This window comes from Eucalyptus grandis, chromosome 11 (assembly GCF_016545825.1).
Source record: "Eucalyptus grandis isolate ANBG69807.140 chromosome 11, ASM1654582v1, whole genome shotgun sequence".
Lineage (NCBI taxonomy): Eukaryota > Viridiplantae > Streptophyta > Magnoliopsida > Myrtales > Myrtaceae > Eucalyptus > Eucalyptus grandis.
Window position 1 is genome coordinate 14,879,712 of NC_052622.1, and position 11,772 is coordinate 14,891,483.

Here is an 11,772-nt window from a genome sequence, read left to right on the forward strand (position 1 = left end):
ATTATTTTTCAAGAAGGTGGCTAGTTTCCTTTATTTAATGATATGTGATTGAAAACGTTTTTATTGTTTGAATCTTATTTGGAAAATGATTTCAATTTCATGAATATCATCCAAAATAAAATTTGAAATTTTTATTTTTTTATTCTCTTTCTTCTTCTTTTTATTTCTTCCTCCTCCTCTAGGCCTCAAGCCACTAACAAGAGCCAACTTGGCTGGCCTTAGGCTAACTCGACCTTGTCATGCCGAGGCTGGCAAGGCTCGAGCTAATTGTGGCAAGGTTGAGATCGATGAAGGCTAACGAGATCGAGCCTCGCCTGAGGTTGGCCTACGCCAATGTTTATTTGCTGGCCATCGCCCAGGCTTGGTGACCAATTGGGGAAGAAGAAGCAAAAAGAAAATAAAATAAAATAAAATAATTGAAAAATTCAAGAGGAGCAGTTACATAAAGTGTTTTCATCATCTTGAATTTATGAATTCATTTCTAGTTTTATGCATGGATATTTGGAAATTGTTTTCGATTGTTTCCCTCAACCAAATGCATCCTTAAAACATGATGGGATTCCCACGCTGCTGTCCATTCCGGCCTTCTGATAAGGCAAGGCCATCGATCTTCACTCACCCCTCCACCCAGCAAATATTAACCACAGATTTTAGCCATCTCTGAATGGGTGTGCTGAGCGGTGGCTGTGGCCATGGCTGCCTCTAGGGGTGGAACGGTACCTCGGGGAATGAAGGATCGTCGCATCCTTGATCACCAATTGAGTGATCAATTGAGTTCTTGATCATGCTCACTCAATTAAGGGGCCGTGGTCACGATTGCTCGATTTGAGCTCTTGATCATGCTCACTCGGTGATCATGAGAATAGTTATAAATCATAAAATTTATATTATTATAGGTATTTTATTAGTTTTCTTCACTTTCAGCACTTCCTTTATTTTATTTTTATCACATAAGGAATCTCCCTGTCATCCCATTAAGGGATATTTTCCTTCCAAATTTTCGAAGGAAACTAGCTAAACAATTTAACCGGTTCCCTTAGAAAATTGAAAGGCTGACAAGGCATCGTCTCTTTTTAAGATGGACGGTACCGTTAGCCTAGCAATTCTGCTTTCCGAGAATTTGTTTGGACAGGGAATATTACGGACGCTAGTGGCTCCAAGGCTGCCCCGCCAAAAAGCAGAGGAGCGAAGCCGCGTGCACCCCACCACCCTCCTCGTCGCCTACCCCCGACCATATCCACATCCACCCCTTCCCCTTCTCCTCCTCCTCCAAGAACCACCACCACCTTCATCTCACCTCCCCGTCAGCGGCTCCTCCGCTCCGCGCCAATGTTGACAGTATGTATGAGCCAGTCCAGATATCGAACTTCTTCGGCAATGCCCCTTTGCTCGACACTGAGTTCGACTAGTTCGCTGACGTGGCTTCGACGGTAAAGTTCTTACAAAGGCCCAGTTTACGAGGGGATGTCGATGCGGCGCCTGTATAGAATGAGGACAAGGAGGATGGGGACGATATGCTGTTCATTGATTTGGGAGAGTTGCCTGAGTGCTCCTTGGTTTTCAAGCGAAGCGAGTTGGTCGAACCGGAAGGCAGAGGCCCCTGGCACCGTCTGAGCACGGTTCCGTGTTAGCAATTTGGCATCGCACAGGCTTTGGTCATTCAATCAAGTGGCCTGTATTGATAAACTCTGTACGGATCATGCGCCACAGGAAACGACACAATTTCACCTACAATCTCTTATCGGGATGTCGTTGATCGTCCTGACAATTGTAAGCTACAAAGAGTGCTACATTATTTGAGGAGATGCTAAGAAATGAGAATGCTTTGAATCTTATCCTAGTACGGACAACAAGTAGCATTTAAATTCATTACGTCCCTCTCAAATTCTAGATTTTGCTGTGACAGGGAAAACAGAAGATTATGAGTTTTGCACGTGTATTTCAACATTGTCCAAACGAAATTGCTTCAATTTTGACTAATCGGAGCAATAATCAGGAATGTATTGGTTAATACAATGTCACCATCAGAATACCATCATTTCAATTCGACCTACTTATCAAATTCGACTGGCCTGACTAGTTTTAGACCAACTTTCCAGAATTTCTGCATCGACAATTCCCAGACCAATTTATATCTGACGACATTTTGTGTAAGAGAAAAATATACACAGAGGTAGCACTTGGCAGACCCACCCTTGGAGCAACAAGCAGCCGAAGAAACCTACCTTAACTAGAGCAGCATCCAATCCTCTTAAAAACAGACCCCTCTTCTTTGACATTGATCGTTTGTCCCTGACCTGGAACAGAAGAAACACTTGGGTTGTCACCCGCTTCGACTGCTCTCTTGCTCACAATCCGATAAATCTGACTAAGGACTTCAGCAAAAGCTGCTTCCACATTGGTCGCGTCCAATGCAGAAGTCTGCATGAAATAGAGTGACTCATTCTCGGCAAATGACTTCCCATCCTCAGTGGGACTGCCACAAGGTGGCGAAGATCAGACTTGTTGCCAATGAGCATGACCACGATGTTGGGGTCGTGTGGTCCCTCAACTCCCTCAGCCACCTTGCAACGTTCTCAAAGTCGCACGCCTGGTGACGTCATACACAAGTAAAGCGCCAACAGCTCCTCTATAGTAAGCACTAGTGATGGCACGGTACCTGAGAAGTTGGACAATTGAACTCAATACATTCGGTGATAATTAAAAAAAGAAAACTCACAGCAATGTCCCTGAACACATAAATCTCACCTCCATTACCGGACTTGATGGTACATGCATTGGTTTTGTTATCATAATATTTTAATTATGCAGTTCATTGCCTTCCACATTTTTTTTTTCTCACTGCGAATAAACATAAAAATCTGGCAAATGCTCATCACATAGGCTGTGACCTCTAGTCAGATCTTCATTGTTTCAGTAAGATGTGCAGAATTAAAATCAGATACCATGATTCTCTTCCAGGTATCTTTGATACACAGTTGAATGAAGTTTGGCTTTTAATCTGCCCGTTAGCTCTCACACACTTCCAACACCAACTAAATTCTCAAGGTCACAAACTAATTAGGAAGTCGTGCTATTGTGAAGATAAATGAAGCAGTTATTCCTCTAATGAAAAGAGGAAACTTAGAGCATGCATCAGATATCATTATTACTAGTTGAATCTTCCAGCATTCACATTAAACTTGAATGCACCATCTTTTATCAGTCCACTCAACAAACAAAGTAATTCTATACTCCAACTACCAAGCAAGCAGGCATATAGGATCATTCAGTGTTAGTGTCAAGTGACAATTTAGGTTGACTACAACTGCACCTTCATGCGTCAGAAAAACCACAACAAGCCATGTCTATCCTCAAAAGACCAATGGCATTTTTTCTCTTGACCATGCCAAGCAACTTCAGATAAGAATACAACTGAAATAATCCTAGTCTATCATTACTTATTTAAGAGAACTTCTTGCTATCCACAGCTCGCTGATGTAACTTGTAAGACTACTAAGAGGTCAGAAAAGGTCAAAGATCTCCAAGCAAACTCGTTTTGCTTGAACAGTTTGTTTCCCCAGTTGGAAATTGCATTATCACATGAGCCCGAGTTATTTTGCAATATCAAATCAAGATCTTGAAACTAGACTTTACAAGATGCTTTCAGTTTGAGTTATAGCTGATTTCAACTTTCAAATATTCATCTCTAAGAAGCCATAATTGACAATAAGGATTTCAGGGTAACATCATACATGTATAGCTAAAGTAACAAGCAATTTGCTAGACTTTTCTTGCTCTCGCTCTCCTTTTTTTTTTTTTTTTTTTTTTTTTTTTTGCATACCATTTCCAAGTTGTGAGTGAAATTTGTATATCCACAAACCTTCCTCTATTAAAGACTAGGCCCTACCTCCAAACCATAGATAAATAAGTTCATCAGAGAAACCAGATATTCTCTAGATAAGGTAAAAAAATAACTGTAAAATTAAACTATAACTTAGGAACCAGCTCCACCACATGCCAAGACTGTTGTGTGAAGAAATGGAGGAACTAGTTCTACTTAACACAATCTGTCGTCCGGGCACTTTGCTAGCTCCAAGTGAGTCAGGAATAAAATCCCAAATACATCCTTGGATAAAGGCACCTTAAAGATAATAAAATCCATCACATAAAGGTCCTCTGAGAAAAAGAAATCAAAACCAGCTTTCACAAAGCAAATTTCAGCGTTCTTGAGCAGCACATATGAATCAGAATTAGCACCATGAATCAAAAGGATCTCGCTTTCTAACAAAGCTAGTAAAACTACCAGTAGAATGAGTAAGAGACAAAGAAACATGAAACCAGCAGCCAGTTGTCAAACTCGCAAAACCATGGGGCACCAGGTGAAAAATTAGCTAGCAGATGTCTAATAGCGGGAAAGGGACCCAATCATCATCTCAGTGTTGTACTATCAAAAGCATTCCGGAGACATTTCAGTCGTGAATATTGAATTCGGAAAGAAATGTCTCGTGAACCTTTCAAATGAAACCTGGCAAAACACGATAGAACTGCAAACCTCACGCTAGGTTCAGTACACAACAGAACTGCAGCTGGTGGGCCATGTACAGATCACGAGTTCGATAGCTCACTAAATCTACAAGAACCAGATCACACGCATCAACAGCACCATCCATATCAAAACTTCATCTCAAAAAGGCCTCCAGAACTAGAGATACGATCGCTTCGCCGAGAAGCACAATCTCTCGAGCCCGCTATTCCGACACGTGCTAACAGCCCATACGCAACAGTCCCACCGCACAGACCAAAACCTAGCAGACCAGAGAAGTCCCATCCAACCAAACGCGCAACCACAGAATCGGAACTCTCCGAAGATCAAAAGCCGGCGGCGAAGATCGATCAGTAGCGAGGGAGGAGGGAGGGAGGGAAACCTTTCTTGGCCGGCGGTGTCCCAAATCTGGGCCTTGACGACCTTGCCGTCGATGCTCAAGCTCTTGGTGGCGAACTCGACGCCGATGGTGGACTTGGACTCGAGGTTGAACTCGTTCCGGTGAAGCGGGAGAGCAGGTTGGACTTGCCGACGCCGGAGTCGCCGATCAGGACCAGCTTGAACAGGTAGTCGTACTCCTCGTCGGCTTTGTACTGGCCATGAAAGCAACGGAGCTTCGAGAGATTGGAGAGGAAGGAGGGAAGGAGGGAAGGAGATGGCGAATCAATCGGCAGCAGCAGCAGTCTTGAGTTTTGGACTGATTTGAAATTTGAGGGAAGAAAGGGTGGAGACGGTTGTCGAGTTTGCTAGAATCTAGGAATCTGATTTGGGCAATTACCGAAAGTTACCAATGGAGCATGCTTGCCTAGGTTTGCGCCGTGCCTAAGTAGCTGGCACCTTTGCTTGCGTTTTCCTTAGCATCTCCTAATTTTTTAACATCAATTGAATTTCTATTGTGCAAAACATAGAGAACCTTCCCCCTTTTTCAAGGACCACGATCGACTTTTATGCTTCCTTCAAATGTCCTCAATTACTCCTTAAATTTGTAAACGGCGATGTTTATATTAAGATATTTTCGATCTTGCGATCGGGGAGATTTTGAATTTCGAGATATTTTCTATTTCAGCATGGGTTTATACAAATATTTAAATTGGGTATCTCTACCGTTGATTCCTTTTGATTATTCAACGATTTCAATATTTTATTTACGAAGGGAGTTTGCTTAATGGTTAATTTCGATTTCCCGCGTGCTCGCAATGCGCGTGCATACTTGCTAATAACTAGAATCGAACTTGTGTGTTGAGAAAAAAGAAAAGTTCCTTAGTATTTTTTAGATATCACGAACATATGTCACTTAGGAAAAAGTTATGTCATATGTTACTAACATATATGATGAATTTATCAAATGGGCTATGTTTCAAATAGTAATGTTGGTTAAATAATTGAATCAGACACATTGGATAAAAAAGGAATTTGTCATTTTTAACAATCAAGGTAAGGTCAAGTATGTAACTTTGCCTGAAATTGACAAATCAATAAATAAAAAACAGAGTAAATAGGGATTTTGTGAAGTTGAAAAATGACTCCTGCCAAACTCCAAAGAGAAAGAAATATGAAGAAACTTTTGAAGTAGCCACTTTCCTGTAGAAAACCCAGTTCTTTTAGTGTTTATCTAACTAGAATTAAACCCTGCGATGTACGAAATATTATAACACATAAAATTATAAATTTTCGTGCCACTAAAATATACATAAAATAAAGGTAACATAAATTACCAAAAAATACGACCGGTATAAGTCAAATACTAGTTTATTGAAAGAGTTTGTAATTTTTATAAATTCAAATAAACGTTGATAATTTGATAATAAGTAATGGTAACTTACTAGGAGCAATTTGCCAGTTTAACAATGTTTTTATAAAACTTACTAACATCAGGAGCAAGCGAAAGATAGTGATCTACGACATTCAGGGAAGGGTCATTTAAGGGGACTAGGAAAAGACCCACAGAAGCATCTTTGATCCACTTACCCTGTCCAATTATATTGAAGTATCAAAGCTTGAATGAAGCTCTGTCACGTCAAATGATCATTTAAGCACATGCTCAAACCACGTAGTAAAGCCGACAGGAATGGTTCATCCCTAATTCGAAGATACAGAGATCAAACACCAGAATCTGCCCGAATGTTAATGATAGTTCAATTCTTGCTGTCTTAAACTGTACACCAAATACCGCAATTGGATGCGAAATTGGGCAGTAAAGAATGTTTACAGAATCGCTTGACCAGTACAATCTAGAAGAACCAGGCAATTTTCAATGGCGCGCAATATAATGATCGAACAAGGACTCTTGTCCATATGAAGCTTTGGAATGAATTCCACCAATTCCAAAGTTTTCAGTTCAACCAATGAACAGCACAGCAAAACTGAAGCCACAGCTTCTATTTCAAGAGAGACATTGGGCAGCAAAATCATGTTCAGCATACAGAGCTATTTGCTCATGGTGGAAGACAAGCAGAAGTTCCAGAAGATGGAGCCCATGGACATGAAAGCTACCCGGGCTTGAAGGGGAAACCACCCTGTTAGCATGCCAAAAATGTTAGTAGAATTTGTCAATGACACTTCAGCTTTTCTACATAAGAAGAAGAAAGCCAGAAGACTGCCGAAGAAAATAGAATTGAAAATTGTTTCAAAATTTTCCCCCACAATGCCGAAAGAATGCCTTGTTGGCGGTATATCAAAAAAAAAAAAAAATTACAATGCCACTTCTTGAAAGCCAAACAACCACCACGAAGCCCTTTCCCATTAACTGAGGTCGGCAACATGAATCATTCTAAGTGACGATGCTGCATTTCATACCAGATCTACCCGAATATCCAAGTGCTCCAGATTTGTGAAAAAATAAACCCAGATAGGAGTGGCATGAAAATATAAACTTGAAATCAACAGCATTAACAAATCCTCATCATCTTTCTCCTGCTACTAAGCTACAGCACCTCTAAAACCATGTGGAATTTGATGACCGTGAATTCATCAAAACAGATTACTGAGAAAGAGCTCCTATCTACTCAAACAAGTTTCTCATATCTCTAGTCAGGTAACATCATGGAAATGCCAGAAAAGCATAAAAAGGAACATACCAGAAATTCAATGCACTGACAGGGATCCAGAACCTAAATCCTGCAAAAGATGAGGTATATGGCTAATAAATGATTTTACCTAGCATCGGATCAATAAAGACAGCTTTGAAGATTGAAGAGAACTTCACCATAGAGTAGTGTGGGAAGAGCATCCTTTTGATACTTTATAGGAAGCTCAGATAACTTCCCTTGCCATAGATTGTTCCAAGCAAAAACAATTGCAATAACCGTAGGGCCAAGCACAATTTGGTTTAACAATACCTGCAAGAAAAATGAAATTAAAAGACTGAGCTCCTATGTTTTGTCACCAAATATATAAGAACATTGTGAGAAAGTGATTGTACCTTCAGCATCAAGTTCTTAACTGTTTGGCTTAGGCAAAGTTTTATCAAGATACTGATACCAGACAAAAGAACCGGGGCCATAGAAAAGGAATCCATAAGAAGTCATGCGAAGGGCCCCTAAACCAGTCATGATCTGAAAAAAGAATGCCAATGACATCCTGTGCCATAGCTTTCGGTCAAAATCTAAACACGGATACTTTAATATCAGACCAAGGATTAAAAATCAGATAAAGCAACAAAAACATTCAACACTCATGAAAGGATAACAGTTGCAGGCAAAAAAAGTTCACACCACGTTTTGAAAAGAAAAAACCTATCAGAAAAGGAACCGACCAACGTGAGTATATACACAGCCTTTCCTCTCTCTGAGGAAAGCAAACTTAGCAGTTCACAGACTTCTCAAACTTATTTTCCTATTCTGATTTTATAAGACATTTTGGGACGTAGAAAAAGTCAAACAGTGAACTCAAACTCATAGAAGCTTTTGACCCAAAAAAGACTCACAGAGAGACAGAGAGATTAACTGTTATGCTCTGCACAAGGCAGAAAAAATTGGCAATAGATGAAGAAAACGTAACCACATGAGACATTACCAGGCTCTAGGTATGATTTATGACATTTTTGACTTGAACCTCAATGGAAGTGGAACCTGTTTCTAATTGATGCATGAAAAATGAAAAATCCACTACCACAGCACAAAATGGCTCCAGCTGTAGCTCAACTAGAAACCAATTTGACCACAGTTGGAAGCTGTCTTCTTTAATCATATGCAGCATTGAATTAGAGTGAGCAGCACATGATGTGCCCATCAACACCAAATGACTCTAAGAAAACTAAGCAATAGCTGTGGTGAATCTGGCAAGCTCATCTGCACGGTGGATAGTAGTACACAAAAGACCACTTCATGTATTAATCTAATATCTAGATAGTCAGTATCACATAAAAAGCGCCACCGGTGCTTAGATAGTTCTAATAAACTCTGCACTAGTATATCTCACATTGAAAGGCCTACACAGCTTCAAAACTAGCGAACATGACACCAGCCACTCGCTACGCTTTTCCACCGCTATATCAAAACACTTGAAGTTGGTTCAAGAATTGCCCCATGACATGCAAACGACACAGAAGAAAAAGCCATAACACCGAAAGTGGAGGTGTTTGCCTACCTTTTCCCCTACAATCTAAGGCAATAATGATCAGTCATTTTCTTTCAGAATCACAACTTTTTCCCCTCTGCAGGCAATATCAGCTAGTCAATCAAGTGGGAAGACACATCAACATCCGTTTCCTTTCTGATGAAATTAAAAGAAGAGGCTTTCTCAGAAGCCAAAGTGAACAAGAGAAAACGAGGTTCTAGAAACACAACATCAGCACATTCCCTGAACTAACAGTCAAGCAGACAGTCAATCCTGCCTCCATCAGAAAACTGCATAGACTGCTCAGTTATAAGGCATACAATCCAAGGGAATACGCACAACAACACAATCATTCGCACTCGCAACTCGATCAAACATACAACGTTCGCTGACAAGAAACATTCGTAACCAGACACTGACCTCGCGAGCACCATCGACGTCTGGTCCGGACGGGGAAGGCCTCGCCGAGCCCTCCCCCTTCCTTCTCAGGCGCGCGCTGACCTGAGCAATCGTGTCGCCGGCGAGAGCGAGGACCCCGCCGTCGCCGCTTGCTGAGGGAACCGGCGGGCAGGTCCCCGGCGGTCGACTCCACGGAATCCGAGGGCTTCAGAGCTCCTCCCGGCGAGGCGCGAGGATCCCTCGTCCTCAGGGGCCGTTCCACCCCCAGAGCCCGCCCTGGCCGCCGCAGCCGCCGCTCAGAGCACCCATCGAGAGATCAAATAGTCCGAGTCCGACCCGATTTGATGGAAATGATCGGTCGTCTTGGAGGACTCTTTTTAGTTAAAGCGGGCTGCTTTTCCCCAGCCAAAGATGACTTATCAAAATAAAAAATAAAAAATAAAAATATTAGGATTTATCTCAATGGCCTTCCCCCTTCATGTCTTACCATATAAAAAAAAGGGAGACGAAGAGTTCGAATCTACCTTATCAAATGATTTGACTGGAGATAATATAGTTTTAAATATATGTTTATTTCTTCTGTAGCTCTGAAAGCAGTCTGGCTTTTAATAGTGAGATTGAGATAATTTAATTTTAAATATAAGTTTCGGCCCCATCTTGTATAAAAAAACAATGCAAAAATTTAAAAGTGAGTAAAAGTTAGAATAAGAATACGATATAACCAACAACAACAAAAAAATTATCAAAAGGCTGAAACGGATGGTGGTGTGGGACTTGTCATGTTTGTTTCCGTTGTTTTTACTATTTAGTTAAAAATTAATACTTATCTAGATTTGAACAAATTCTAAAAATATTAAGTGTTAAAAATTATGCATTGGAAAACATTAGATGTTTCTTATTACAAAAAAGTCAAAGTATTTTTTCATAAACCACCATGGTAAACACTCTCGAATCGCACGCGGAACTTAGTTTAGTAATTGTACCCACCATATTCTTCGATATTGATAGTGGAACATGGTTGACAACCAATGAAAAATTGATATCTCTAGTGTTTAATGTAAAACGTAGGCTCCTTTGTTCAAGTAACGGTTGCAATTTCGAGCATGAGCGGATGACGCACGTGCATTTTCCCATCCCATATCGTTTGTCGAACCTAGATGCTCCAGGGTCGGGACTCATTTGTCGTATGCAACCACCTACATAGGTTAAGAGCGCGGAATGACCTTAATGAATTTTCAATTTGTGACATTTCGTATCTATTCTATCAAAGAAGGAAAAAAGAAAAAACGGACCAAAATGGTCATGACCCAATTGAGCAAGCGAAGCTAATCCGTTCGATCACCCCTCGATCCCGCCCAAGCGCCCTAATGCAAAACGGTCGCATACTTTAGGACCGCGGATAGCCATAGGTGTTAATCACTCTGCGACAATGACTGGGCACCGTGAAAATGCAAAGACTAAAATAGAAGCATTTCCTTTCTGGCTGATTGATGAGAAGGATGGCCGAGCCATATTTTGCTTTGCATATGGATTGAGTGCTGCTGGAGGGCCCCCGACCTTTCAATCACACCGATACATAGCTTTCTTCTAGTTCTAGCAGCGTTGCCTACATCACCTACTTCAAACTATAGAATTCGGCGAAAATGTCAAAAGGAGGATAGAAACACAACTTGCTGCAACATAGAAGCTAAAGAAAGTGAAAAATACGGCACTTCCATACTCGAGAACCACATCGACATACATATATGCCAGGTGTACTGCTGCATGGACACCCTCTTCAGAAAACTCAAAACCTTCTTTGAAAATTCCAAAAGCATATCCTAGGTAAAGTCCTCTTGTAGGCTCCATTTCAAGGAGTATAAGAACCCATTTCGAGTTCTTCCAGTCTCCCGTTTAGTGGGATCACCATTTTCTCCAATGACACTAATCTGTCAAAGGAGGCCCTCCTTGAATTTTTTTCCTACTGGAAAGTTGCAATTTTCCAAAAGAATCTCACCACATATGCTATCCGTTAAATCCCAATCATGTTCAAGTGCCAGCACATATCATCGAATGACGGATAAATATATATGATAGTGTGTCAAGAAAACGCAACACTTTAGTAGGTTTGGAAATCCCAAGCAGGTGCCACTTTGCCAGATTAAGTGACATTATCTAAACTGTCTGTTGTCGGTTGAAAGATGGACATAATTGATGCACCAGCTTCCATATGCTGAAGACCTGGAGAGGAAAATGAGATCAGTGGGAGGAACCAAGATCAGTAAAACACAAGCTAGGACAGACAATTGCTT

At 41.0% G+C, this 11,772-nt stretch overlaps 2 pseudogenes; both read right to left on the bottom strand.

Annotated features, from left to right (window-relative positions):
• Positions 1–1,939: 1,939 nt before the first annotated feature.
• LOC120289770 lies at positions 1,940–6,937 on the bottom strand (annotated as a pseudogene).
• LOC120289771 lies at positions 6,642–9,826 on the bottom strand (annotated as a pseudogene).
• Positions 9,827–11,772: the final 1,946 nt, after the last annotated feature.